Source organism: Ambystoma mexicanum, chromosome 3q (assembly GCF_040938575.1).
Source record: "Ambystoma mexicanum isolate Mex_15411 chromosome 3q, UKY_AmexF1_1, whole genome shotgun sequence".
NCBI lineage: Eukaryota > Metazoa > Chordata > Amphibia > Caudata > Ambystomatidae > Ambystoma > Ambystoma mexicanum.
This window is the reverse complement of record NC_090926.1, coordinates 909,264,997-909,291,587: the sequence shown is the minus strand read 5'-3', so window position 1 is coordinate 909,291,587 and position 26,591 is coordinate 909,264,997.

Sequence of the window (26,591 nt, the reverse complement as noted above, 5' to 3'; positions counted from 1 at the left end):
ACGTATTTGCCCTAGGTTATCAGCAAGGTGGATAATGCCTTGTTCTGTCATGAACTTGAGGGAGATCTGATTGTCATCCACGTATCTGTGCATTCTAATGTTCATGTCATGTGCCAGTTCACGCAAAATAACATGGGCTAGATGACAGAGCGTGGAGTGATCAGACAGGACGTGGCATTTTGTAGCCTCGCCAGTTGTGTCAGCGACTAAGATATCTGTCTAAAGTAAAATGGAGACACTTATTTAAAATATCAAGCTAGCTCTCGGGCCCTCCTCTGTGTCCTGCTATGTGCTGTGAGTGCTGAATGGTTTCTGAGCAACAATAATTACATGATTTCATTTATTTATAGAATATGTTTCTGATTGTTTGCATTTTTATTGCAGATCGGCACTTTGAAAAAAAGCGACGGATACAATTATGAAAAATACGGAAAGGAAACATGCATTTTTGATAACAGTGTAAAAACGAGAAGAAATGAAGAAAGCAATAATTGTTGACAGTGAGAAAGTACAAATAGAAAAAAAGTGCATCTTTTACTGACACTTAAGGTACTCCATTATAAAGAGCGTTGATGGAGAGAAGATACACTTCACAGAAACGTCAGACATGCAGGTGATATCTAAAAAAACGAGGTGATGAAATTGCATTTTCTCACCTCTGCTGCCGAGGCAAAAACCTAATAAAGGCCTCACTTGACACAGTAGCCATTTCATATTGTAAAAAGGGGTCACCAGGCAACGGATATTGACAAGGTAAATGTTCCCAACATAAAATAAGGGTCGCCACTCATCACAAACATGCACTCAGTTCATTATGATAACAATGACGCTCTGCCAGCGCCTCCCTCACAATTACACTTACAAATATTGCATGCACTATGTCCATTTGTAGGACAAGAAATGAAAAGCTCTGTCAACTTCAGCAATGTTCTAAAATGTATATTTAAGGCAATACTCAGGAAACTACTTGAAATAACAGCTGGGATTGCAGCAGCACTTATTTATCTTGACAATCACAAAGGGACACGAAAGGCAGTAACAACTGAGGGTGGCAAGCATAATACACCAGACAAGGACAGAACACAAATAGAAGCAATGTTACAGTGCCACACAAGCACATCACAACTACAAACACAAGAGACACCAGGGATCCAAGAAGCAGCAGAAGAGAAGCAAGAAGTAACCAACCACACTACCTTTCCCCAAGGAAGAAAACAAAGATAAGCAAAGAGAAATAAGAACTCTAAACAGGAAGTACTGGCCAAACAGAGCAAGCACAAGAAACTGGTGTTCTTTGCAAATAAGTGCTAGGTCTGCGAGCTATGGTAGATATCCAAAACTGTCCTGGTTCGGAAACAAGGTTGCACTGCATATAGTGCACAAGAATCAAGAACAATGAAGACTAGAGCATGGAAAACTCGAAATTCAAGAATGATCGCAAACCAGCATCCGGGACCTAGGAATATGAGGGTCATTCATAAAAAAAAAAAAAACACTGCACTCCATGGACCAATGCAGGACTGGAGAAAGCAGAGGCTTTTAAAGCTGCGTAATGTTCATATCCCTCAGGTTTGATCAAGGCTAGCATTCAACTTTCCCATCTACCCTATCCCTCGAATGGGGGAGGCAAAGATGTGTGTAAGGAGTTGCACGTGTTTTATGCGTGCCAATTTTAAGCGTGGTGTTTTCACCGTTGTCCTTTTATCGATTTTTGTTTTCCAAATGGGGAGTTTCACAAGCCCTCATCCAACCCACCAACATCACCTCAACCTGCCACCCTCCACCCTAACTCCCCTACCTAAACACCTGCCACCTACCACCCCAAGTCCCCTACCTAAACACATCGTTTAATCTTTGAAAATCACCAAAAGCGGCAGTGGGAAAACACCACGGTTAAAATAGCCACAGTGAAAATAGCTGCAATTAAAACACTAACTGGTGTAAGGTTTTCTGTAAAATCCAGTGTTTAGATTTACACAATGTCCTGGCTGCAACAATCCTAAAATGGATGCACACCTGGTGAGAGATGTTATGTGCAGTTCTAAAGCTTTTAGATTGCTACAGAGTATCTCACAAAGTCTGTAAGTGAAGACCTACCACCCCTAAGGCTGGTTTTCATACCTGCTAGACATAGGAGCACAAGAGTGCTTGTGGGAGCTTTTCGGGACCCAGTAGGTCGGTTTTATGTTTTATATGGCGTGTAGTGTCGCCTCCCACACGTGCCTCATTTTCTAACACTGTGTGACCTCAACATTTTCCATTTGAATTTCTGATGTTTGTAAAGTTTGAGGGACCTCGAAACTCCCAAAATACAGTTGGGTTTGTTTATAACCAGACTAGTTCTACCACTGCCCATGGCCACAGGGTACCCCTCAGTCTCTAAAGGTATACCTCTTGATCTTCTCAAACAGGCCCTAATTGTATCTAAATCACCTCAACGAAAAGCCGAAAAACCATCAATTCATTTGTATAATCATCCTGAATTACTGCTTTCCTGTCAAAAGCACCAACCGCCATTTCCTTTGCAAATATACCTACATTCTTGTCCAACATTAATCTGTTGAAAGATGTCTTGAAACTGCCATGACAAAATATTAAATGCAATGCAAAATGATAAAAGAAATACACTTAAGAAAATGCAATCAGGACTTGGCTGTCCTTCAAAGAATACACCACTAGTGGATTGTGCCAGTTTAATTACGTACTATGTCAGAAACACAACCCTAATTCTAAACAGGATCCAAAATCAGATTTACATTTTCGTTGCAATGATTGATGATAATCAGACCCCACCCCTTGTACAGTTGTACTGAGCTTGGATGCAACTGTTTAGGCAAACGCCAAAACCGGAACTCTCATCAGCTGCCATCTTTCTGAAAGTGGTGAGAGCAGTGTCTGTTGTTTTTTGAGAGCTGGAGTTCCATGTGATTTTACAGAACTAGAAAACACTGTTCTGGTGAACAATATGATTTTTCTCTCAAACAATAGTCCTCCAAATATACTGTAGGCCCAAGACACATATTAGTCTATGTGGGGAAAGGGTGGATAGTGGGAGAAAACTAACAGCATTCTGCTGTGTGGTGTTTTCTGGGAGCTATGAAATCACATGCAAACCTCTTACATAGATAGGAAGATAGAGACAGAGAGAGAGGGGGAGAAGAAAACAGTTTAGAGGAAAGGAAGATTCAGTTTGGAGGAGAGACCTTGGGTAGTCTGATTTAAGGCAGTTGTAGGGATGGGCCCAATTTGCCACACTAGCATAAAAAGCAATACTCAATAATAGAGTACTTAATGTGCACGGTAAAACACAGCTTTATTCAAAGCACAGAATAATGGCTGGGATAGCGTACAAGTAGCTCTCAATATTACAAAGAGTGTACGCGGATTCTGTACAAAAAATACGTAAGTAAAGATGTCATAATACGGTATCAGTTACAAAAACTTTCAGTGGTTACGATTGGTTAATTTGTTAAGATATATATTTAGTATACATAATTATTAATTTCATTATTGGTTTACATCTCTGATGGCTCCTCCTGAGTCCAACCAATCATAGATAATAGTTTCACTACATCATTATACTGTCCATTGGTTGGCTGTCGTTATTCATCAGGGGTGGGGGGGCGAGAGGGATTTCCATTGGTTGGCACATTACTTACCAACCTTAGACACTTTGACGAGATGCATAGTGTAGGGGGAGAGAAAAAATCATAGTGTGCTCTAATTCCATTTTAGAAGTACTCCCAGGTGATGTGGCCTATCTATTTCTATGTATTTGGCCTTGTGTATCATCTTCTGTCTGTGTGCATGCTTAGGGAGTTCAGCAGGTGCCTTATCTGTATTTGGCTTATAATTAATAGGTAGTGTTTTCAGAGTCGTGATCACGTGTTAGGGGCATGCTGGAGAATCATTTTTTCCTATTTACTGGAATTTTAGCTAATTCGAACATGCATGATGTACTCTTTGTGGCCACTGGAGACACACTTGACCTAATTACAAGGTTGGCGGTAACCCGCTGGTGCGACCGGTGGGTTGCCGTTAACCATGTAACACCGAATCTGCCACCTGACTTCCCGGTGCCACCGAGACATTACAAGTCCCGGCGGTGCAGAAATCAGGCGCCGGATTTTGTAACTTCCTATTCCCATAGAGTCCTATATGACTCTATGGGAGTGGGGAGATGGAAGCACCGGCACCGTTAATAATGGTGCCGGTGCTTCTGTGACAAGTCTGCCCACCAAGGCCGCTGCGCCCGGCAGGTCAGACCTGCTGGGCCTGATGCCCCGGCAGGCAGACTCGTATTGTGACAGACAGGAAAAAAGGGCTCCAGTAAGCTTTCCAGCACCCTTGTTTCTAGACTGCCACACTCGTAATAAGGCCCACTTCCATGGCACAGCCTTCCCATGCTTGCTGCACTATGTCCTCCTGGAAACTTACCGGGAGGCTCATGGACAGGCAATCGCGCTCTCCTGCAATGCTCTCTAATGCGGCAACCCTGGTCCATGGGGGCTGCCATCTTTCATCCTGTGCGCAATGGACCAACAACCCATTTCCGCACATACGCAGTGAAGATGGCATTGGCAGTCACCCATGGAAGCGTGTACACATACGCAAGCCTCCGGGCATATAAAACGGCCCAGACCAGTTCCCTGCCCATCACAATCTTTTCTAAAGGGATGCTAGTTGCTGCTGGTTGCCGCCTGCTGCTGCCCTCCTCTTGCCTTGTGCCTTGCCTTCCTTCCTGCTACTCCCTTTCTTTCCTTGCTTCTGGTCTTGTTGTTTTTCAGTTCTGCTTCTTGTTGAACCCCCCTTCAGGTGCCATCACTGCTTTCTTATGTTTCCTTTTCTCTTTTCGTCTTCTTCTGCTTTCTTGGGCCTTCCACATCAGTGTCTTGCACTGCCTGACAACACGCTAATCCGTGGTTGATCCTTCCCCGTAGTGTTGGGAAGGGGCTCCCAGTCCTTGGCCATTGATACCTATATACATTCACAGGCCTGGGTTCTGGGAGTTTCTTCCTGCATTGCCCTATACAGAAACGGGTCGGACATCGGGCTGAAGACCTACACTGGACCGACAAGAAGACATAACATCAGGTACGCAGGTGTCACAGGGGGCACACCTTTACAAACACTTTGTCTACCCACTATAATGTCTCTTGACATATTGATCTCAAGATCTACATCATTGTATGGGAATCTTCAAAGCTCTTAAAATAAATGTGTTTTTTTATTTTTTTTATTATTTGTGTTTAATCAAAATATTTTTACAAAATTTGAGGTTTCTGTCTTTAGTCTGCGGTCGTGAAGAAGAAAAGAAAAAGAGAACGGCTCTCTAAAAATGTGCCTTTGTCAGCCAATTTATGGCTTCCAAGATTTTGTAGGTGGCTATTTGCCATTGTGTTTTGTCGGCTCCAATCAGACGAGACCAACATATTTCTTCGTCCTCTATGATGAAGTCTGTGAAGGTTGATTTTAAGTATCGGCTTCTTATATGTTGGTTTGAGGCATATTTTAGGAGCAAATGGCGGATTGTTTTCTTTTCTTGTGTTGCACAAAATCGACAGAGATTATTTTCCGACTGGCCTCTGATTGACAAGATTTCGTTTGTCTGCAGTAAATGTAAACGGGCCCTCATCAGCATGTCTCTCCCCTTCCTGGATGGGAACTTCTTTATATACTCCTGGAGTTCATTGAGTTTTTTCGTATTTGGTGGCAGGGTTAGTTTGTTTTTTCCTGCTGTCTCCAGGGTGTTTATCCAGTCGAGTTCTTTGATTTTGGTGAAGGTTCTCTTTGGGTACTTTGTTAGTTGTTCTTCTTCTGCCTGTACCTGTTCTAGCAAACTGATGTTTTCTTCTTTCCATTTGTTAAGGGATTTGCTTGTGTTCCTTTCTATTTCGAGGTTGATGAGATAATATATTGACGGTGGCTCGGCCATCCGGCATTTCCTGAACAGCCTTAGAGACGATTGTGAGACTGAACTTCTAAGAGATGGTAAGCTGAGCTCTCGTCGGATTGAGGCTATTGGGGTCGAGTTTGGAAGTCTAAGTACTTTTCGCCAAAGCTTTGCCTCAATTTTTGTCCAGATGGATGGTGGTAGGTTCATCATTGCGTCTCCCCCATATGTTAATGTCAGCATCACCTTTTTCTTGTAGTGTTCTAGCACTGGGATCAGCGAGAATCTCCCGAACTTTTTATCTATGGCCCTAGCTTGAGCTGCCAATTTATTGACTTTGGTCATCAGGGCCAATTGCATAGCTTTGTCTTGTGAAGAGGAGTCCAGAATTACTCCTAGGTATTTGAAATCGAACACTTGCTCGATCAGTGATCCTTCCAGTTTTAGTTTCAATTTTTCTGTTTTCCTGGTTGATTTTTCTAGTACTAGAAATTTTGTTTTCTTTGCATTTATTTCCAGTTTATTTTCTTGCATATACCCTTGGAGCTTTGTCAATTGGCGCTGCAGACCTATTGGTGTGTGGTCCATTAGGACCAAATCGTCTGCATAGAGCAATCGCGTTATCTGGGTTTTGCAGATTTTTGGAGGAAATGCTCGAATTTCTAGATCCTCATCTTGGATGTCACCAACAAATGCCAGAAATAAGGCTGGGGCCAAAGGGCACCCCTGCTTCACTCCCCGCGCTGTTGGAATGGGTGATGACAAGAGACCGTTTTGGTCCAGTCGAATGCGTATAGTAGTATCAGTGTATGGTGCCTTAATCGGGTTTAGTATAGAAGGTGGACAATCCCAGGCTTCAAGTTTGGACCATAGGCTGACCCTGTCAATCCGGTCGAATGCTTGGGTCAGGTCGATGAACGCCACGAAAATTCTCGTTCCCCCTTCCAGTACTCTGTTTTTCAGCACGTTTAGCATTAGAATGTTAGCTGTCGTGCCCAGGTTTTTTTTAAATCCAGTTTGGAGTGGGTCGTTGCAAGGTGATTCCTCCGCCCAGATCTTAAAGCGGTCATAAAGCATTGAGCCAAACACTTTACCTATAACATCCAGAAGCGCAATGGGTCTATAATTTGCCGGGTCCTTTTTGTCTCCTTTCTTGAATATTGGTACCATTATTGCTTGTTTCCAGGAGGGTGGTATCGTTTTCAAGCTGGAGCATCTGCCGAAGATTTTACTTAGCAGACTGGCCCACTCGTTTTGATTTGTTTTTAAATCAATGTTCGTAATCCCATTGGGTCCTGGGGCATGAGAGTTTTTTAAGCCTCTGATCTTTAATCGGATTTCCTGTGGGTCATCTATGTTTACCCATGGCTCAGAAGACATTTCGCCCTGTAATTTTAAGTTGGTAGTTGGTGCCAGGTACATAGTAGTATAGTATTTTATCCACGTAGTTTCTCCAATCTCGCTTATGATAGTATTTTCTTGCGTTTCATTAACCACTCTCAAGATTTTCCAAAATTCTATTATATTTTTGCCGCTTATCACTTTTAGGATATTTTCAGCGTCTTGTTGGTAGAGGGACAGTCTATGACCTTTTACCCAAGCTTTGTAGAGTTTGGTTTCCACTTCCGCCGCTCTCGCAGCCCCTGGAGATCCAGAAGATTTTGCTTTGCGTTGTATTTTATGCAGTGCCCGGCGTTTCTCCACCAGTGTTAGGTCGTACACGTGTCTTGGGGGATTTCCACTGTTTGTTTTTGTTGTACGGCTCTTCTTGAACTTCGTCAAAAGTGGCGTATAGTCTGTTTTATTTTTGCCCAAATGGTTTGGCATTGAGCTGAATCCTTTTTCTATTTCCACAATGGAATCAATTGTAAGATATAAGCGGTTTCCCTTCGTGTTAGCTATGACTTGGTGCTCAGCATAATCATTCCGGGGACTTGTTGACATCCAGGTTGTTGACAAGGGGTTGTGGTCACTTACTGTTACTCGTGTAATTTCAAAGTCTTTCGTTATTGCCAGTATTGGTTCGGTGATGAAGATGTAGTCTATGGTACCTGTCAATTCATTTCTTTCCCATGATGGCGGGCGATTTGAGTCTGGGAATGCTTCGTGCAAATTATGAAGGTTTCTTGAATTCATCAATTTGACCCATAGATTGCCACGCTGTTTGCCTGTTGAGTTATGTCCTTGGTCCGCCTCCCTTTCGTCCGAGCTCGTGCACGTAGCGTTCAAGTCTCCACAAATGAGGAAGTATTTTACCAGGTGTTCAGATAGTGCCTCGTCTATCGCATCCTCAATTTTTTCAATGTAGATGGTAGGCTCTATGCTTGCTGGGTTCCAGTAGGTGTTTGCTATGATTAAGGTGACTTTCTCATAGGCATTTTTGTCGGTATTCCGTCGGGTCCATGACGCCTTGACCATCAGAATCAATTGGTTGCTGATCAATGTTTCTTCTAATTTGATCCCGGAGTCTTTTTTAGACGCAATCAGTAAACCCGATGAAGGTCTTCCTCGACGTCCTTGTTTGGCTGGTGCAAGGATGACTTCGAACCCCCTTATTGCAGGGGTTTCGGTCAGCCAGGTCTCTTGGAGGCATAATAGGTCATATGACCCCAGGTCCATGTCACTTGGAGACAGTAGGTGGGTATGTTCTCTCGTGTTCCACGAGCACATTTTTAGTTCGCACTTTTGGAGGTTCGAGCGGTGTCTATCTTGAAGGATGTGCTTGTCTCTCACGGATTGCTATATTTGCTTTTTTTCCCTCACAGTTTTAGGCAACCAGGACCATATGCCTTTCATGGGTTCACATCTTTTTTGTAGGACTTTTTCTGTTGAAAGTTTGGCCGCTGTTTCTGGGATTATACTGGCATTGTTAAGTTTTTTTGTGTCTTTGGTTTTTGTGGAACTTTCGTAGTTTTTGTTTTCTTTGGAGGCTTGTTGGTTTCCCCTCAGTTTCTCTTCAGGTTCCATGGCTCTTGCTCTTTCCTTGTTTTTTTCAGGAGATTTCTTATGGCCGGTTGTTGCTATGGCGCTTTTTAGGTGTCTGACTACTTGTTTTCCGCTGGGCGTATTGCGCCCTTTGTTTTCAGCCTCCCTTTTGTTGTCTTCTTCACTTGTGGCTGATTGCACTTTGACGTCATAGCCCATTTCGTCCAGCTCTTCACTACAATCGGGAATCAAGTTTTTCAACGTTGTTGATGTTACGTAGAGTACCATTTTTGCTTTTGCGTTTACATGGCTGGGCTCTACCACAAGCAGGTCTTCTGATTTTATATGATTCAACTTTTGAATGTATTTAAAAAGTTTTAACACCAAGTTTCGGTTCAGGGTTATTTCATCTCTGTTTTCTTTCACTTGTGTCAGCTTTATGCGCCATTTAGCTTTGTCCACTTTTCTCGGTTTTAAGTTGTATTTCTGCGTTCTGGATCTGTACCGAAAGATCGTTTCTCCTTTATCTTGTGATGGGCTGAGTCACTTTTCAGCATTGGTTTTGTTGTGGGCGTTCCTGGATTGAGAATGAGGTCTCCTTGGTGATGTATTTCTGTACGGTTTTCTTTTATGTTTTTGCTCATCCCATCTATCTTCTGATCTCCTTCTTGATTTACCAAGTTCACCATCTTTCTGTTTGAAGGAGTTATGTCTTTGTTCATTTTTCCAATTTCTTGGGGTCTGATTATCTCTGGGTCTCGATCTCGTCCTTTCGTTTTCTTTTTTTGTTTCTTTCATCATCCTTTTTAGCTTTGTCTGTCTATCTGTTTCAATTGATCTAGCGCCCTTGTTCTTTGTGTTTTTCTCGTTTTCCCTAGAATTTTTTACTGCTTTTTCTCCAGTCGCTTCATCATGTCTCCCTGCGATTGCTGTATTTTCTTTTTCTTTGTGTAATTGTGAAGTTAAAGCTTCGCTGGGGCTATGTGCCTTTAGGCTCATAGGAGAGTTTTCTGGCAGGTATTGGCTCAGGTTCATCAATTCTTCGTTTTCAATACGTTCAATTATTGATGGTGATAGACTGGAGGTTCTTTTTTCTGATACTTCTAAATTTTTTGTTTGCCTCGACTCTAGGTCTTTGGCTTTCATTAGTGATGTTTCCTTTTGATTTACTGGGCGTGTAAAAAATTGAAAAATACCTTCTGCAGTTTGGTTTCCAAAAGTGGGTTGTCTAGGTGATAGTCTCTTTGTTGGTTGGCTCCCGGTTGATATTAACTTCGCCTCTTTATTTACATACTCTGTTGGTAAATTATGTATTGTAAGGTCTATTGTAGCTATAGTTTGAGTCCCCGTTGTTTTGCCCACCAGTCTTTGTTCTTTTTCTCCATACTGCTCTTTTTGTCAGGAGGACGAGCCCTCATCGTTTGTTATGACTGTGCTTGTTTTTCTGGCTTCCAAAGCCATGACATATGCTTCTAGAAAGATAACTTTGCTGTGGATCATCGCTTGGATGCTTGTATGGTCTTTCAAGGAGTCAGCAATAGTTTTGTAAAGCTTCATAAATGGTGTCAATGCAATGTTCACTGATGACATAATTGACAATAAGTCAATTTTTTTTTTATTTGAGGGATCCGTCGGGCTAGTCAGTTGATGTGGAGAGATTCTTCTTATGGGTGATTCAGTTAACATTGTGGTCTGATTTGCCCAGTGGCCTCGAGATGGCCTTGTTGTTTCTGAAGAGGCTCTTCCTTTTCGATTTTTGTCGATATGGGGACTTTGGTTGTCATTTCCCCCCATGTTCAGGTTTTGATTGATTTGGGGTTGCATTAGATTATCTTGATTTAGATCGTCTGTGCCTGCTGTGGATGGCCTTTCTATTGTCATGCTCTCTCTTTGGGCTTTGGGGAGCCCTAGTTGATTGAGCTTTTCAGGTACCAGCATTTTATTTGGGGTTTTGTGGACTTTGTCTCTGTTCCTATGAAGTTGTCTACGTTCGGGGCTGTACCCTTAGAGGGTGAGGGTGTTGCAGGATTTAGCTTGCATGAGCCTTCATCATTTTCTGTTGTTAAGCCATTTGGACCTTCCGTGTCAGCTGTAGTAAGGCTCTCCTCTTGAATGGTATGGGGGTTTCCTTTGCACTGAGACATGACAGCCCCCATTTCTGACTCTTTGTCCGAATTTCTCTTATGTTCCCCCTTCTCTGTGTATTTTGTCGGCTCCGGATTTAACTGGCCTCTTGGTGAATTCATAAGACTCTTTTGGGGCGGCGTCGAGCTCGGTGATTCCCCCTCAGCCCTCTCTTTGACACTGGCTGTCCTTGTGCCTTATTACTGCCTTCTGGGGCCAATCTTTTACTATATGACAGGTTATCACTAACGTAGTGCTCAACTCTGCGCAGTTTTGCTACCGGTAAGCAATCATTTAAAGCTTCCAGTATTTCAAGATCTGTAAGTTCCCTCTGGGAGTACTCTTTTGTTGCTTTTTGCCTTATGTTTGCATAGAAGTAGTCCTTTATAGAATTTTTAAATGACCCTCCTTCTCCTCTCTGTGGCTCGTTTTCATTTATTTTGTCCATCAATTGCCCTGGTGTTTTTTGTTGCTGTTCGAGCTTCTGGGGCATTTTTTTTGTTCTGATACTGATCTTATTTTTCGTTATTTTGCGGCTCTTGTGTTTCTTAAGGGGCAAAGAACTTGTTCTCTGTCTTTTCTTTTTATTGGGGTTGGATTTCCATTGTTCATTGATTTTTTCTGAGACCAGACTGGTCTCTACACTTTCCTCCGCCTCTTTGTGAATGAGAGCCACCACTTTCACTTTCACTTCAGCTGGTGGGTACGGCGGTGATGCCCTTGCAGTGTGCAACTCTCTATCGGGCTCCCCCTGCCCGTTCTCCTCAGGTGGGGGGCCCGCCGCCTCCTCTGGCTCTGCCTCTCCTGAGGCCGTTGCACCGTCCTCCTCCTTTCCCCTCCCTCCCTCAGCAACATCCACGCCCGGCAGCCCTCCTCTGAGAGCTTCCGCTGTGGGGCGGGGAGCGCCCTGTGGTGCTCCGAGGGGGGAGGGAAGTATGGAGGACTGCGCCGGGCCGTCGAGCCTGGCTCCTACTCCAAGGCTCGCTCTCCCGACGGCTCCAACCTCCTCAGCTGCACCCTCCCGCTCCGTCAGCCCCTCCTCGCCGTCCCACACGGGCCACAGTCCCCCTTCGAGGGCCGCCTCCGCGGGGTCCTGCTCAACCGCAGCAGCTCGGAGTGGCGACAGGGCGTCTTTCCGGCAGGCAGAAGCCTCGGCTGTCCCGACTTCCAGGTTCTTTGCCCACAGCACTTCAGTCGCCCCTCCAGGTAAGGATGGTCATCGCTGGGGGCCGTGTTGGGCTGGTTTTGAGTCTTTTAAGACCACTGGTGGCCGGTAGACTTTGCTTTTGATGGGTTTCACCTTTAAGATGGTCGCTTGCTCTTGCTGCATTGTCAGCTTTGGGGAGCCAATTTGAAGCAAACCCATGTTTGCCACAAGATGTTCCTTGGAGGTTAATGTTTGTTGTTGTTTTTGGCCCTGCTGTTTCTGGTTAGCTTTGGCGCTCCTCAGGCGTCTACCCTCTTCCTCCATTTCTTCCTCTCTCGGGGGGTCATTCTGCTCCAACTTGATGTCAATTTCCCGCATTTCTCTGTTTGCCCTTGCAGCCCTGACAGTCATGACTGCAGGACTGCCATTCTCCGTCCACTCCGCGTCCGCTCCGCGGATGGAAGGGGTTTATGTAAGGGTCCTCCCCCACACCGAAATCAGTAGAAATGGGTAACAGACTTTCCAGACTCTCCTGCAGGACTGACACTCTCCGTCCACTCAGCGTCCGCTCCGAAAAAGGAAGGGGTTTATGTAAGGGTCCTCCCACACACCGAAATCAGTAGAAATGGGTAACAGACTTTCCAGACTCTCCTGCAGGACTGCCACTCTCCGTCCACTCCGTGTTTTGTTGAATGCAGTACTTGTCTGAGGCCTTGTTAGCTTCTAGGTCTGCTGCGGCATCTGTGCTGATACATGATTCATTCACTCTGTCCATCTGCCATACGTTGGTTTCCCTGCCTGTGTATGCTGCATCTATTCTGCCCTATCAATATAGTGAATCCTCTTTTAGTAACCTGGAATCCTCCTCCTCCATCCTCCTCCATTCTATGCTATATACAGCATAACACTTGTGCTTTCTACTATCAAACGGTAATCCCTACTAGTGTCGCACAACCTAACTAATTATTTATGGCAGAAGCATATACATTTACTTATTAGAAATATTTCTTCTTGGATCATGACTTAGTTCTTCTCGTCTTTCACCCCTAGATTTATGGACCGGTAGGGCTGCCTCAGCTGATATAATTTCTCACCTATACAATAATGGTCAGGAACAGGGGCTGGAAGTGGTACTAACATATTTATCTGAGTAGGGGCAGCAGGTAATACCTGCATATTCATCTGCCCCATTACACTCACCCTTCTGGTTGAATTTCCAACCATCCCCTCATTGCTGCTCATCCCATTATAGCTATTCTTTGGTGGCCGCATTTTGGGGCATGCCAGGCTACCTCCTTGTGCTATGTATTCAACTGGAAGGCATGTCATAAAGCGGCAGTCTCCATCTCCTGTAAAATCCACCCAATGTTCTGTGTAATTGTGGGGGTCAACAAGACATTCAAACATTGTCCGAGGGGGTCCAATAGGATGTTCAATTAGATACATACTGGGCAGTTCATCTGTCTGTGTATATATGTGCATGTGGTCACCCACATTACTATTATTGTCATGTCCTGCCTTTTTGCATTGACTCAGAGCTATTTAAGGACACAGAGAGCTGTCTTGATTGTGTTCGCCAACCAGGTGGATACTCATGAAAACAGGTAATTAAACCAGTTATCATTTTCAATGTCCTCGAGCTCTAACACCATCTGCATGTGAAGCTCCTATATGGTGGTTTTAGCCTCTGTACGAAACCCATTCTGTTAATCGTTTGCTGGTGTGTATGTACAGTAAGATGAGCCTATCTTGGCACAAACCTCTCCCTCCTTTGCCATGATGAGATCAAGAACATACCTGTTTTGTAGAGACATTAATCCTACTGCTTTGAACTCCTCTTTAGTTGCATTGAACCCCTTCACTGTGGCATTTTATTGTTTGCAACAGCTCCCCTCTGGTAATTTGTAACCATTTGGCATTTGTGGCAGTTTGTAAGCCAGGGGCAAGATAGAAGGTAAAGCACATTGCAGTTCTGCAGAACAGTTTATGTACATCTGGTATGTCTTCTTAGGCCTCGACTGATTTTGCGGAAAAATAATTCTCCCTTCGGGTACGATTTAGGGCAAGAGATTGTTAGTTTCTGGTGCTTGTGCTCATCAGGGGAAAATCGCCAATCTGCACCTCACTTCATGGCACCTCCAGCTGGTGCACTTATTATTACTATGGAACATATTCCTCCCCAATTTGTAGGGAGCTGCATATAGGCCTTTGAACCACATGCCAAATAGTGGTCCATTAATACAGCTGTGCCCACCTTCATGTCTGGTGGGTCCATGAAATGTTGGTAACCTTCGTTCACTCCTATTTCACACAACCATTGTTTCTGAATCAGAGGGTTGGATGTTTTATTGGTATTGTGGGTACTGTTCCTGCTTCATCTTCTACCTAGGTAAGCAATTTGGACTCTTTAGTCCATTCTTTAAGGTACACCCTATTTGCATTTTCCACAATCTCCTTTGGTGCCATTATTAGTGCCTGTAATTTACATCCCATCAACCCGTCCTTCTGCGGTCCATACTCTCCTTGCTATGTGTAACTGGGTTCTATTCCAGCAACCAGGTGTTTCTTTCCCAGTATGGACCTCTATTTTAATTTCTCCGCTCTGCGGGCCGAATAAGATGTATTTAATTACCTTGTGTTGTGTTTTTGCATCAATAATCAGGGGCATTTGTTCTCTGAAGATATCCTCACAAAGGGAAATGTACATCATGTGTGAAGCAGTGTGCTGCGTGTGTGTTTACTTCTGTTGCTATGAACACTCGAGAGGCACTCATGGCATATGGAATGACGGAACAAACAAATCAGCTCTCTTCAAACTTCTCTCTTCCCACCTTCCTCAAGTGCTGATACCATACGTTGTTTGAGGAAATTATCAAACTACTGCATCATATGGCTCATGTCATTTGGTACACTTCTTTTTACTCTTTTAACTTGTGAACTTCCTTCAGGAGGAATCTCAGTTTTCATTTCATCTGCTGTTATGTCAGGAATCATACTTGTGTTACCTTCAATACATATTTGCCTTATCATAACATTGGTATTAAACCGCTGCACTGCAATGCAATAGAGGAAATACATAAAACAAAATGCAAAAAAGAATGCTAAAATCATTATAGCCAAAGAAACTACCTTTTGTAGGTATCTAGGTCTGTAAGCCCATTTAAGCAATAAAAGAAAATATTTAATATTATTTAAAAAATGCATGTCTCTTTTTTGTGAAGAAATAAATGTTCACGAGAAAAACCTACATAAAAATAAGAGGAAATTCCTTTCTAAAACAATGTATTTTTTTAGATGAAACAACACAACAGTCGTACAAATGTTCAAAACTCTGTAACGCTCATCTGGTATCCACAGGGACACCCCCCAACCTGGTTGGACTGCTCCCGACCTGGATTCACCTCCCCCGGGTTCTCGTTCTGCCGAGGATCTAGTCTGGAATACAGGAGTTCTGGTTTAGCCCACAATCTCTTCCTCTCTGGGCCCACCTCCCTTGTGAACCCCAATGATCCCCTTAGAGTTTTCCTCACCTTGGATTTCGATAAGATGCACTTTCCGTCCTGCAGTTCTATGCAGGGGTGCGTCGTGGATGGGGCGCTTTGCTGCCAAGTTGCTTCACTGGCGTGGGCCCGAGAGTCAGACCTGCTGTGACTCCGTTTTTCAGGTAAGTCTATTGTTCTTAATAATTTGTCCGTAACTGTAATTGCCCTTATTAATGTCCTCCTTCTCTCTTAGGTGCAGAAGGGATGATGAAGACGTTGAGCTGGTTGAGGGGGCTGTGCTCGAGATGGTAAGTGAATGAGCGGAGCGCGGCTTTATGTGTGCTTTTGTTGTTTGCTAACCTGTGTTATTCTTCTCTTGCAGACCGCCGTGATGTTCTGGATGGTGAGCGACCGGGAGGATGCGGAGAGGTGAGCAGATGTTGTCCGGACCGCCATCGAGTAAGTATGAGAGCTACCGCATTGCCTTTCTCTTGCAGGTTGATGGAGGCCGGCATGGAATAGACCAACAGCGAGTTCTGATCAGGTAAGCGTGCTTCCGAATGATGCTTGAATGAGGGATGCAAACGCTTACTAATATTGTCTTTCTTTTTCCTCCTCCAGGTTGCGGCTTTCAAGCGAGGACGAGCTTCCGAGGTGACACTGGAGCGATTGACAGGAGCTGGATTTACAAGCAGGTAAGGATGGCTAATGCTGCTCTTCTTCTCTTTTTTTGCAGGTGCTGGCCTGGAAAGCCGAGAACAGATAACGGTGAACGTCACGCTGTGAGTGCAGAGCAACGCGAAGCGTGTGCTGCAACTCGGGCGTGGCAGAAATAGTCTGCAGGTATCCCAGGTGCCTTCAAGCCTGACCACACCCTAGATGCTAGACGGCATGGTTCAGTCCTGAACTGATCCATGTGGCATGTGGGGGCAGCCATACTATTCCATTTCCATTGAGAGCTCCAGCTCCTTCTTCTGCCATATGAGCCTGGCGTCAAAGGTGCCAGGACTGACTCCAGGAGAGTCTTCGGGGGCATGATTGGGCCCTCGAGGCCATGCAGGGATATTATGGCACGGCCCAGAAGCCCCGAGTACCAGGGCCAGGGCTATGGCCATGACAGCACTCCCCCCCAAGGCCCCTCTCAAGGTGGTTCTTCTGCCTGGTCCTGGCTTGGTGGGGTAATCACGATGAAAACATTGTATTAAATGTGGTGCATAGATGTAATCGCTAGGTTCCTATGTTCTGGCCTGTGGACCATACCGCTTCCAATCTACTAGGTAGTATAGTTTTGTTCTGACGTACTTTGAGTCTAAGATGTCCTTGACCTCGAATTCCGGTTCTCCATGGACCATTACAGGTTCGGGTGGTGTGGTCACCCGTGTTCCAGGCTGAACTGGTTTTAAGATGGATACATGGAACACATGGTGAATATGCATGTTGGTCGGCAGGGTCAGTTTAACTGCTGCTGGGTTTATGATGGATTCAATGGTAAAAGGTCCTAGGTATCGTGGGCGGAATGTCCGGGTCCCTTTTAGAGGTACATGCTTGGATGCTAGCCACACTCTGTCTCCTACTTGGTAGTTGGGGGCTTTTTCACGATGCAGGTCTGCATATTTCTTTTGGCAAACCTTGGCTTGATGTAAGTGCTCAATGGCCCTTGTGAAGGCCTGAGAAATGGTGGCGTGTAGGGTTTTGATAGCCGGCATTTCCAGAGTCGTAGGAATGTCCAGTTCGGACGTCCGTGGGTGTCTGCTGTACACAGTATAAAATGGAGTCTGTCCAGTGCTGGTGTGTTGAGAATTGTTATAGGCATACTCAGCAATCCAAAACAAGTCTTTCCAATACCCTTCCACTTGGTGGAGCATACAGCGCAAGTATTGTTTGAGCGTCTGGTTCATCCTTTCCATTTGGCCATCCGTTTGGGGTTGGTGGCTAGTGGATAGCCTAATGTCGATTTGGGCCATTGAACATTTCCTCCAGAAGTTGGATAAAATTGGGTACCCCGATCCGGGATCAGTACTGATGGGAACCCATGGAGCCGTACAATGTGTTCTAGGAATGTCTTAGCCAGGCTGGATGCATTTGAGAGTCCTTTAAACAGCAAAAAGTGGGCCATTTTAGAGAACAGGTCTACGACCACTAGGATGGGATTATACCCTTGACAAGAAGGTAGGTCGGTGATAAAGTCAAGAGATTAAGTATGCCATGGAGCCAGCGGAATGTCCAATGGTCTAAAGAGCCCAGCTGGTCTCTGTTTCAATGATTTATTCTGTGCACAAATACCACAATAGATGATGAACTGAATGACGTCCTTGCGCCACGTTGGCCACCAGTAGCTCCGCTTCACCTTGGCTAGGGTTTTGTCAATTCCAGGGTGGCCTTCCATGAGGGAATCATGATATTCTGAGATGACCTGTTCCTGAAGTTCTTTCTTGGGCAAGAATAAATGATTCCTGTAGTATGGTAGTTGGTCCTTAACTGCATAGTGTTCTCCCCGCGAATCCCATTCTCGTAATAACTCAGGAGTCATTACTTGTCAGATTCCTTGCAGCAATTCGTTTTGAGTCATGGTGGTTGTGATGCCAAGGAGTTTGTCGCTCGGGATGATGGCCACAGGATCAGGGGTTGTGTACACCAGTTCATCTGTGCCCATGCGCGAAAGGGCATCAGCTTTGCCAATTTTGACTCCAGGTCGGAACGTGATTACGTAGTCGTACTCCGCAAAGAAAAGGGCCCAGTGTAATTGTCGAGAGGATTGAGCCTTCGCACTCTTCAAGTACTGTAGATTTGAATGGTCGGTTATAATGGTGATAGTGTGCCTGGCCCCTAGCAGATAATGTCGCCAGGCCTTGAAAGCTGATTTTATGGCCAGGAGCTCCCTGTCTGTGATGGCATAAATGAACTTGGGTGGTGAAAACATACGCAACCAAAAGGCTACTGTATGTAACTGGCCAGTGTGTGGGTCCCTTTGCGATAGCACAGCACCCACAGCCATACTGGAGACATCCGTGTCTACCACATACGGAAGATCTGGGCGAGGGTGTCATAAGATTGGAGTGGAAGTGAATCTCACCTGGAGTTCCTGAAAAGCCTTTTCAGCCTCTTCTGTCCACTGGAATTTATTGTTGCACTTCCTTAATAAAGATGTGATTGGATGTACTATTTGAGAGAATCCCGGGATGAATCGGCGGTAAAAGTTTGCAAAGCCCAACATGCTCTGGACCCCTTTGAATGAGCTTGGAGCTGGCCAATTTAGAATGGTGTCGACCTTGTGCACATCCATTCAGATTCCCTTTGGAGTGAGGATAAACCCCAGGAACTCTACCTCAGTAACGTGAAATGAGCATTTTTCAAGTTTGGCATAAAGATGATGTTGGCGAAGCTTGGTAAGGACGGAATGCACATGCTTGACATGGTCCTGTTTTGAGGCCGAATATACTAGGATGTTGTCTATATAGACTAGGGCATAGACGTCAATCAGCTCTCTCAAGACATTGTTCATGAAATACTGAAATGCGGCTGGGGCGTTCCTCTTAAGCCCCGGTGGAATAGTGTGGTCCGTTTGTCATCCAGCCACTCTGCTTCGACCACAAGCCTGTTGAAGGTCGCTATGTACATCAATAGATCTTGGTTTCCTTGACGGAGGGACAAGAGTTCATTGTCTAAAGCCTGTCCATGGGAACGACGGGCGAAGAGCTTTTCTAGCTCCTGCTGAAAGCCCCCAAAATCACATAGCAGTGGATCATCCCGGTTAATAAAAGGCACAGACCAATCTGCAGCACTACCACTAAGATAAGACAACACAAAGGCCATTCGTGACTGGTCATTAGGGAACGCCCCAGGTCTGCAAAGAGAATGGAGGCGACATTGATTCATAAAGGTTGCGTACTTCCTAGAGTCCCCTGGGAAAAGCTCAGGTGGAGCTAAAGGAACTGCTCCAGGAAGGGTGATCTGCGCCGGGTTACTCAATGGGGTTGGCATTGATGGGATGGTCCCAGGCAAAGGGGCTTGTCCGGCCTTTGATTGAAGGAGTTGTCGACTTAGATCCTCAGTACGTTCTTTGGTCACTATAAGTTCTCTCAGCAAGGCATTGGTCTCCTGTCTGGCTAAATCTACCTCCGCACCTAACTGCCCCAGCATCTGAGCTAACTGGTCGGTTTCCGAGGTTTCCATGCTGGACGCCCGGGTGGATTATAGTTTTGAGGCTCCGTGTTCTGTAAAGCTCACCTGGTATCCACAGGGATGGCACCCGACCTGGTTGGAATGCTCCTGACCTGGATTCGCCTCCCCCGGGTTCTCGTTCTGCCGAGGATCTAGTCTGGAATACAGGAGTTCTGGTTTAGCCCACAATCTCTTCCTCTCTGGGCCCACCTCCCTTGTGAACCCCAACAACACCCTTAGAGTTTTCCTCACCTTGGATTTCGATAAGATACACTTTCCGTCCCGCAGTTCTGTGCAGAGGTGCGTCGTGGATGGGGCGCTTTGCTGCCAAGTTGCTTCACTGGTGCAGGCCCAAGAGTCCAGACCTGCTGTGACTCAGTTCTTCAGGTAAGTCTATTGTTCTAATTTGTCCGTAATTGTAATTGCCGTTATTAATGTCCTCCTTCTCTCTTAGGTGCAGAAGGGATGATGAAGACGTTGAGCTGGTTGAGGGGGCTGTGCTCGAGATTGTAAGTGAATGCACTGACCGCGGTGCTATGTGCGCTTTTGCTGTTTGCTAACCTGTGCTATTCTTCTCTTGCAGACCGCCGTGATGTTCTGGATGGTGAGCGACCGGGAGGATACAGAGCAGTGAGCGGATGTTGTCCGGACCGCCGTCGAGAAAGTATGAGAGCTACCGCTTTGCCTTTCTCTTGCAGGTTGATGGAGGCCGACACGAAATAGACCAACAGCGAGTTCCGCTCAGGTAAGCGTGCTTCCGAATGGTGCTTGAATGAGGGATGCGAACGCTTACTAATATTGTCTTTCTATTTCCTCCTCCAGGTTGTGGCTTTCAAGCGAAGACGAGCTTCGGAGGTGACACCGGAGCGATCGACAGGAGCTGGATTTACAAGCAGGGAAGGATGGCTAATGGTGCTATTCTCCTCTTCTTTTGCAGGTGCTGGCCTGGAAAGCTGAGGACAGATCACAGTGAACATCACTCTGCAAGTGCAGAGCAACGCGAAGCGTGTACTGCAGCTCGGGCATGGCTTAAATAGTCTGCAGGTATCCCAGGTGCCTTAAGGCCTGACCACACCCTAGATGCTAAACCGCATGGTTCAGTTCTGAACTGAACCATGTGGGGGCAGCCATACTATTCCATTTCCATTGAGAGCTTCAGCTCCTTCTTCTGCCATATGAGCCTGGAACCAAAAGTGCCAGGGCTGACTCCAGGAGAGTCTTGAGGGGCTTGATTGGGCCCTCGAGGCCATGCATAGACACTGTGGCACGGCCCAGAGGCCCCGAGTACCAGGTCCAGGGACTATGGCCATGACAAACGCCTAGTACAAGATAAGTGTTCACGAAAAATGGAAACATCCGAAAAAACTAAATTTCTCTGGGGAACATTTGATATCCTTCTGGGAACAGAAAAAGCCACATACTGTGTTGAAAAAAAAACATGTTTAGAGAACAACTCTGGTCATCACCCTCTTCTGAGGCCTTGGATTTCTTCCTCTCCTTCGTGTCCTGTATCTTCTGACAGCAGAGCTTCGCCACAGTATCTTTTAATGTCACTAAGATGTAACCAAGCTCTCCAACTCCTAATTTGTACTGTTGAATGTGTTGCTGTCTCGTCCGTATACGGGTCCTTCGTACCTTGGCTTGTGCCACTTTCTAGTGAAATTTTGACAGAGGATCTGGTCTCCAGAGTATAGGGGGAGAGGCTATAACAAACTAGCAGGATCAAAATGTTAATTTCAATCTTCAGTGATTCTTGCTGAGTCCCTCGCCTCGCCTGCCCCTGTCTGGGGATACATTTCAGAGATTTAGTCACAGCCTTAAAATAATCATTAATCTCTTTACCAAGCACTGTCGCTGAATTCTCAGCATCTGTTCACACACGAGCAGAAGTAGCAACAGCTCATGTGGTAGTGACAAATGGTGGTCAGATCCTGGCTGATTGCATAAGGCAAAAAGAGCTAAGGGAAGGCAATGCAATCGATTTTTGTACAAAGTGTCTTTTATTTTGTCAAAGTGTTCTCTCAGAAGGCTGTTTAGGCACTTGCAAATTCCATACTCTTGGGGATGGTAGGCGGATGAGAATTTTTTGTCTTATTCCCAATAGAGATGTAATGTGTTCAAACTCCTCATTTACAAAATGATTTCCATTGTCAGAATGGAGCTCTTCGTACACTCCCCATCTAGGAAATACCTCTCGTATGAGGAATTTTGCAGCAATGTGGCATCTTGATGTGCACACGGACCTGCTTCTATCCAGCGAGAAAAGGGGAATACTACCACTGTCGTGTATTGGTAGCCATTACAAGTTTGAAGCATAGCCATATAAACAATATGCAAATGCCAAAATGGTCCAGTAGGACAGGATATTGCTCCTCTCACTGTTCTTAATGTATGGTCAGCAGTTAATTTTTGACATACTATCCAGTTAGCAATAAAATTGGCCACATGTCGAATTAACTTTGGGACGAACCAGTCTGTTCCAGTGCTGCTGTCAATAACACAACAGGCATGACATGTTTCCCTGTGCTATCCTGTTGCCAAATTAGCTTTGCAAGGGATAATGAGCACTCCCTTTTCTTCCAAAATTCCTGTTTTTTCTGTGGCCCGTGTCCCTTCAACTCTACAATCTGGCAATGTATTGAAACCTTCTTTCATCATCATGTTATGCCCACATGTACTTTTGTTTGGGGCAGTTGTAATGTCTAATATCTCGGGGAAATATGCTGCCCTTTTGGCTTCTGATTCGGCAGCTTCATTTCCACAGGAAATCATGTCTGCACCTCTTGTATGCGCAGCACACTTCACCACGACGATGACTAAGGGACATGCAAGTGCATCTAATAGCCTCTCTAACAATGGTGCATGCTGTACTGGTGTGCCGTATCTGTGTTGGAAGCCCCTCCTTTTCCATTAATCCTGAGGGTACTGCTGACATCACATAGGTGGAGTCAGAATACACCCTTACTGCCTCATCCCTATGTGCTTCAAGTGCTAAAATCATTGCTGCTAATTCTGCTCCTTGTGCTGAGAAATATGCTGGTAATCTTGCACTTTTCACTATTTAAAAATGTCCATTCTCTTCACCCTTCACCACTGCCATTCCACTAAGCCTTTCCACAGAACATTGACTCTATCATCAATGAACCATCAATGAAGTAAACTATCCCTCCTACTTTGACATTTTCTTTGACATGAGGCAGGTCAACATAATAATCAGTGTAGGTAGTGCCATCACGTACATAAACTCCCTCCATCACTGGCTCTGCTATGAAGCTTGCAGGGTTCACTATGAGGCAACTCACAATTTTGATTGATGGATGTGATATTATAACTTCATGGCTTGATGCGCTCTGTGTTTTCAATGTGCTTTTGGGCTTTTCAAGGATGGCAAAATGAGCATGTTCATCATAATGTAAATGAACAGCCCATCATTCTACTGGACAACTTCTTAATTGCAAAAGCTGCTGCAGCCAATGCTTGCTCACATGAGTAATGACCTCTCAGTTGCAGATTCTACTATAAAGTGGTTTGTAGCCTACAGAAGATGTTTTGTGCGATAACAGCCGTCATCACAACTCCATTTGCACTAGAATACAGGAAATAATCTTCCTAAGGATCTGATATCCCGTGTTGTGCTGATTGCTTCTTTTAATTCATCAAAGTCACCTATCATCTCACCTGTAATTATATTTCTGTTCTTCCTTAAGTCCTTCTAAATGGGGGCAAATATATGTGCTATAGTCAACGCCCCATGGTCAAAATTAATTGCAGAGCCCCAAAAACTACTGTAACTCCTTTACTGTATTTGGCTGGGGCATTCTGGCAATAGTGTCTGCTCTCTCTTGTGTTACCTTTCTCCCCTCTTTTGATATTATTTGGCCTAGATACAATATTTCTTCCTAACAATATTGCAATTTTTCCTAGTCCACTTTACATTCTGTTTCAGCCAACAATGTCAATAGTTTCACAGAGTCCTTCCTTTCCACTGTTGTGCTGCATACTAGCTAGTCATCCACATACTGGATTACTGCGCTGTCAGTCTTTACATTTCCCAAGTCCATCTGCAACACCCCATTGAAAACACTGGCGGACTCACAGTAGCCCTGTGGAAACAACTTTGCTGTAACCTGATTCCACAATAATTAAACGTGATCAAACAATTTGACTCCTCATGCAGAAGAATGGAGAATTTTTTTTTTTCATGTCAATAACTGTAAAACATTGGGCCATAGGCAGCAAGTTACATAATATTGTGGCTGAGTTTTGCACCAATGGAGCTCTGCCTCAACAATATTGTTTAAAGGGCGTAAATCCTGTATAAATCTCCAAGACCACCACGTTGCCTTTTTTACTGGATACACTAGTGACAATTGTTTCATAGATAGATGGGATACTGTTTTACTGATTGTAAAATGGCTTCTTTTTTCAATTTTATCTTAACTGTTCCTACTCCTTTTAATAATCTGACAACATATGGACTACTACTCTGCACCTTTGCCGAATCTTGATGCTAAAATGACGGTAATTTTCTCACCAGCCTTATTGTTTGGGGAACCTCTCTACTCTCTTTGCAACTCATACGTGATACAGATGTGACATATCATATCATAATCTGAATAAACATCTTCAAACAATTCATCATCAGTCAAGTCAGTAAGAGCGTTGCCTGAGACAAGCGCTATTACTGTGCACCAGGAAACTCCTTCATCATCGAATCCATGCAATATAACCCTGTCCTCTCTCTCTATTGCTGCTTCTAATTCAATTGTAATAATGTGCCCTTCTACCACATCCATGGGTACCTCTAGTCTAAACAAAAATTCTTGGGTAATTTCAACAATGTGTCCTGTATTCGTGAAAGCCATGACAAAACAACTTGTACCCATAAAGGAAAACCTCTGGGTTTAGTTGCACTCCTCTTTGTGTTTTCTGGCCATAAAATGCCTTCACTAATTCTTGTGTGTTCAAATAATGAATACCTGGTGTTGAACATATTATACCCTCTTCAGTGAAAGAGATTGTCATGTTTAGCTTGCTAATCAAGTCTCTTCCCAAAATGTTAACAAGTGTTTTCAGTGAATATAATAATGGCATAGCCATCTCATGTTCTCCTACTGTTAAAGGCAATTTATCTATAAAAGAAACCATTGTCACAGCCCCAGAGAATCATTTTGTGTCCATTGATATTCCTGACATTGGGAACCTTCCCTCTTGAACACAGGATCTCATTGCCCCAGTGTCAACAAGGAAGGAAAATGTATGTGGAACCCCCACCCTCGGTTCCTTTTGCAGGTCTTGGTTAATTTATGGAATTGTGAGCATGATGTTGCTCTGTGGGCTGTTCTTTTGTGGATACATGTTCAGTCCTGTTCCCATGAAGGGATTCCCTCCCACTACTGTAACACTTCCTTCTCTAGGTGAAGGTAGTGCCTGCGGCAATATGCTTATGTCTCATTGTGCTATTGTATTCCGTGGGGCTTCTGGTTGTATGTGTGCTTGCTACATTTGAGGTTGTCCCACATTCTGTGGTTGCTGTTTTTGCTGCACCTGTGTCTGTGTTGGTTGATTCTATTCTATTCTATTTGATTTGATTTTTTTTAAAGAGCTAGCTCGCCCGCTGGCCTCAAAGTGCTGAATACAGTGTATAATCTCGGGCATTGTAATCTTGCTGTGTAGCGCTATAAGGCGGTGGACATGAAACCCCCCCCTGTGCCAAATTGCTGCCAATTTGAATGCATTCCTCCCCTACATCTACAAACCTATGCAACATGTCCTACTTTTCGACATGTTCAACACTGTCCTCCATAGCCTCCAAATCTTGTCTGTCCTCCATTAAACCCCCAATCTGTGGTGCTTGAAATCCAAATCGTCTTCCTCTTGGTGCAAACCCACACCCATGGGGATAATAGGTATACTTCAACCCTGGCTGCATTTGCTGTGCTTCCTGCACACTGTGGTTGTCCCCAACATTTTCTAATACAGCTCCTTCTGCTGCCAATTTTGACAAATTATTTCTACTAGCTTTGCTTCCTCTGTCTTTCTTTCTTCAACCTTCTTCATGTGTTGGTTTTGTTTTAATCGTCAGTGATGAACAATGATCAATTGTACCTTGGGAAATGATTTTTCCTTAATCACCACATTTTCAGGCCGATTCATGGAATAATTAGCGTGGCGCAAGTGGGCAAAAACGTGCGAATCGCAGTGGAATAGCGAAAATTGCAGTGCAAGTGCGAAAATCGCACGAAAAGCAGCGCACATCGATTCATGGAAGGCTGTGCGCGAGAAAACCATCGATTGTGCGAAAAAAAAGTGCGCGGCGCACGTTGGCACACAGGCCATCTAACAGCGTGCACCAGGTCACAGCGAAAATCGCACAGGCCACAGCGAAAATCGCACATAGCGCGGCGCACGCAACAAAAGTAGGCGGAACACGGGGCGTAACACTCGGAATGGGGAACAACTTGCCAAAACGTGGGCGTCACGGGGGAAGTACAGGGTACAAGTGCGCAGAACGCCCACACGCTCGCCTACAACACGTATTCATGGAATAGTATAGGGCAAAAAAGCGCAAGCTCAAACCAGCGCAAAAGCACAAACACGACCGCCACAAGAAAGCAGGCGGTAGCGTCTCTGCGCCTAGAAGAAATGTGCGCCAAAAGGTGCGCCAACAAATAGCACCTATATACAGCCATGAAGAATGTCCTATACTGTGGCCCTCCAGGACAAATGACGTGCAAAGGGGTACCCACAAACACGGACACCCGCTGACAAAAAAATAACGTGTGCGTGTATACCGGGGTGCGCGGGAAGTCTCACACGCGATTTCGGCAGGGTACGTGTATTACATGGGTGCGCGGGA